Source organism: Odocoileus virginianus, unplaced genomic scaffold (genome assembly GCF_023699985.2).
Source record: "Odocoileus virginianus isolate 20LAN1187 ecotype Illinois unplaced genomic scaffold, Ovbor_1.2 Unplaced_Scaffold_4, whole genome shotgun sequence".
NCBI classification, from domain to species: domain Eukaryota; kingdom Metazoa; phylum Chordata; class Mammalia; order Artiodactyla; family Cervidae; genus Odocoileus; species Odocoileus virginianus.
In genome coordinates, this window is record NW_027224266.1 from 4,051,220 (window position 1) to 4,055,528 (window position 4,309).

The 4,309-nt window shown below is 42.1% G+C and overlaps 1 pseudogene; it reads right to left on the reverse strand.

Annotated features, from left to right (window-relative positions):
• Positions 1 to 1,592: 1,592 nt before the first annotated feature.
• Positions 1,593 to 2,383, reverse strand: LOC110143436 (ferritin light chain pseudogene; annotated as a pseudogene).
• Between the last annotated feature and the right edge of the window lie 1,926 nt (positions 2,384 to 4,309).

Below are 4,309 nucleotides of genomic sequence, written 5' to 3' on the forward strand. Positions count from 1 at the left end.
CTCTATTCTCCCTCATTAGTTTTTTTTTCCAGTTGTTTATATGGACTCATGGATGTTTATTTTATAAATATAACTTCAGATTGTAGTTTAGTATTATGTGATTTGTTTTGTTTCTCTTGCCCAAAGTATTCCAGTTTTGACAATTCATAGCTTATTCAGGTTGTGTCCTGTGTTCTATTGACTCCCATCATTTTCTTGGAGCACTTCCTTACTTCCTGGCACTTTCACATGCTTCAGGCTCACATTGTATTTTTCATCCCCCCCCCCCCATTTTTTTCTTGCAGATATTTTTAATCATGTATTTTATTTCTTTAAAGTAAGCATTTTTTTTTCAACTAATCTCTGAAGTTTTGCTAAGTCTGATTCTGCAGTCAGTTGTTTCAACTGCTTCCCACACAGTGACTTGTTTTCATACATGTTTGGTTATTTTTTTGTGTTGTTTAGTTGCTAAGTCGTGTCCGACTCTCTGCAACCCTATGGACTGTAGCCTACCAGGCTCCTCTGTCCATGGGATTCTCCAGGCAAGAATACTGGAGTGGGTTGCTTCTCCAGGGGATCTTCCTGACCCAGGGATTGAACCCGCATCTCCTACATTGGCAGGCAGATTCTCTACCACTGAGCCACTCTGGTTATTTTTACCTTATACTATAATAATTAGTGAAATTGAAATTTTATTTTGAAGATTCACTGAAGCCTAGGATGAAGTTGATTTTCTCTAAAAAAAAAAAAAAAAAAAAACGTTTTCCATTTGGTTTTTTTTCTTGGGGTAGACCCAATCTGGAACCATTTTAAATCAGGTACATAGCTCTAATTTCCCAGAACTACTCAGGCAGTGGGAACCTGAGCTGTAAGTTCATGGTCACAACTTTGCAGAGAAGAAATTCTTTTCCTGCTCTAAATATCATCAAGCCAGTGGGGTCCCAGCTTAACATGGGAAAGACCGCCTGTTACTTTGTCTACCTTGGGTTGTTTTATGTCCAAATTTCCCTATTAAGCTGCTAAAATTGAAGCACAAGTGTTCCTTATTAGCAAATCCCTTGGGGTAAAAGTGATTCTGGGCTTTGAAACTGTTTCTATAGACTCCTACTTTCTTTTGGATTTTGGCCTGGTATTTCCTTGCTTTTTCATTTGCTTTTAAGTGCTCTTCAGATTTTTTAAAAAAATCTATTCATGTATTCAATGGTTTGTTATTTATTCATATTTTTAGTTGATTGGTACAAATAATACAGCCCCTTTCCTAGAAATAGCTTTTTCAATCTAGGGACACTTTCTTAAGTTCATAAAAATTCTCAGACATTCTCTCCTTAACTATTGTCACTTCCTGATTCTTTCTGGTTTCACTCTCTGGAACTTTCATTAAATAGGTTTTGGTGCCTTTCAATCTAGCCCCCTAGCTCTTAATTAGTTTCTCATATTTTAAATCTTATCACTGTGTGGCCTCTGATGAGTGATCTCCTCAGCTGCTCTAGGTCATGAACTCACTTTTTGCACCCATTCTCTTGTTTATCTCCTCACGTTGGGCGTTCATCCGTTTGTTCTCAGATTCATTCCCCATCCTGTTGTGTTCTGTCCCATCCATACTGCAAGGACCTTCATATCCTACCATCTCTTCTATGTAAGTTTGTGTATTTCTCTCCCTTTGTCTGGGCTTTGAGAAACGTCACCAGAGGGGCTCCTCCAAGCCCGCTGGGCTCAGGCGGCTCCTGGTGGTGCTTGCGGGTGAGCCCTTGGAAGAGAGACCCGCCCAGCCCCGCCTGGGGACCAGCCAGCCTGCGGAGGTCAGTCAGGTGGTCGCCCATCTTCCTGACGAGTTTCAGCTGCTCACCTAGGACGCGGCTCTCCCGGAAGTGACGGAGGTGGGGGCTGCGCGGGGAGAGCCCCAGGCCTGCAGGTCCATGACGGCCTGGTTCGGATGCTTGTCCTGGAGCTCGGTGGCCTCCGCGGCGTCCTGGGCTTGACCCCACTCAGCCTGAGATGCGCCTGCGGTCCTGGGAGAGGGCGCGGCTGCCTTGCTGGTCTTGCATTTTCAAGAGATGCTAGGCGCCCTCGCGCTTCTCCTGGGCCAGTTCGTGGACAGAGTGGCCACCGCGCTCCAGAGCCACGTGATCGCGGTGGAAACAGAAGCCTAGAGAGAGGTTGGTGTGTGAGGCCCACAGATGCAGGGTGACCAGGTGGTGGATGGGGCCTCCACCTCGGTGGAGTCATTCTGACGAATCTAGGAGGTCAAGGTAAAAATTGGTGGTCTGGGTGGCTGAGGGTAGCTGAGGGGCTGATTCTGAAGGTTGTGACTGGAAAAGAGGTTGGAGGGTGGTCGGAGTATGGAGCAAGTGGCATCCCTGGGTCTGTTCCGTCCAAACAAACACTGTTGTAGCAAGAGACACATCCACAGGACCACCTAGTGCACTGCTTCTGTGTTATTTTTAAAATTATCAAGATTTCTATCTGTTCTTGATTCATAGCACCTACTTTTGTTTGTTGAGTTTAAATACACTTATTTTTAAATTCTTTCCAAACTGTTCTATTATTTCTTTTATATGATTCCTCTTAGATGTTGGCCTCCTTTTGTGGTGTCGGGCCTTTGTAGTTTTTTTTTCTTTTTTTGAATGCCTACTGTCATGGAGGCTTTTTTTTCCTCTCCCACTCAGTCCCTGGAAAGTGCTTTTGTGATTGCTTCAGCCCAGTGTCTTGAGGACCAAAGTCAGTGGCTCAGGGATTTTGCTCTGTGGACATATACCGCAGTTCCAAAGCAGGAGCTCACACATCTCTGGTGGCTGACCGTGCACATCTCAGCTTGCTTTCTCATCACTGAGCAGTTGGTTTCTCGCTCCACTCCCCAGTGGATAGGTAGGATTTGTTCACCTTCAGATATAGCTGGAGGGCCGTGAGCAGTTTCCCCTTACTCCTGGGTTGGATTTGAAATTCCAGACTTGTCTTCAAAAGGTACAAACTTAAAGATGTAAAATAAGTACCAGCGAGCTAATGTACAATGTCATGACCGCAGTTCATATTGCTGTGTGATATATTTGAAAGTTGGTAAGAGATTAGGTCTTAAAAGTTCTCATGACAGAGTAAAACACACTTCTTTTTTTTTTTTTGTATCTATATGAGGTGATGGATGTTAACTAAATTTATTGTGGTAATCATTTCACAATTATGTAGGTCAAGACATTATGCTGTACACCTTGAATTTGTATAGTGCTGTATGTTAATTATATCTCATTAAAACTTAAAAACTAAAACATAAAACAAAGCAAAAAAGAAATCCCACACTTTACTGGGTCGGGTCCTTCCTTACTGCTCACTTCCTTACTGCTATGGGCTTCCACTTCCTTTCTAGTCCATGATTTTAAAAATCATGTCCCCTGAGTATTTTTGAAACACTTTATCTATCATTTTTACATTTTTGAAACAGAGTGCAGGAAGTTTAGCATATTTTCACCCTGAGTCAACACAGTTTTAACCAAAATGTAGTCTAAAGCCTTGCTGCTCAAGAGCCCTCTGTGGAGTGTGTTTATTTTTGATTTTTATGCAATTTTAAAGGTTACTTTCCATTTACAGTTATTACAAAATACTGGCTATATTCCCATGTTGTACATTATATCCTTGTAGCTTATTTTATTTTTTTAAATTAATTATTTTTAACTGTGTTGTGTGTTTATTGCTGTGTACTGGCTTCCTCTAGTTGTGGCGAGTGGGGGCTACTCTTCCTTGCGGTGTGTGGGCTTCTCATTGCAGTGGCTTCTCTCACTCTTTTTTTTTGGAACTTTTTATTTTGTATTGGGGTATAGCCGATTAACAATGTTGTGATAGTTTCAGGTGAATAGTGAAGGGACTCAGCCATACATATACATGTATCCATTCTCCCCCCAGACTCCCCTCCCATCCAGGCTGCCACATAACATTGAGCAGAGTTCCATGTGCTGTACAGTAGGTCCTTGTTGGTTATCCATTTTGAATATAGCAGTGTGTACATGACCATCCCAAACTCCCTAACTATCCCTTCCCCCTGGCAACCATAAGTTCATTTTCTAAGTCTGTGAGTCTCTGTTTTGTAAGTTCATTTGTAGCCTTGCCTTTTAGATTCTACATCTAAGGGATGTCATATGATAATTTCTCCTGTTTGACTTCACTCAGTATGACACTGTCTAGGTCCATCCATGATGCTGCAAATGGCATTATTTCTTTCTTATGATGGCTGAGTAATATTCCATTGTATATATGTACCACATCTTTATCCATTCCTCTGTCGATGGACATTTAGGTTGCTTCCATGTCTTGACTATTGTAAACAGTGCTGCTATGAACATTG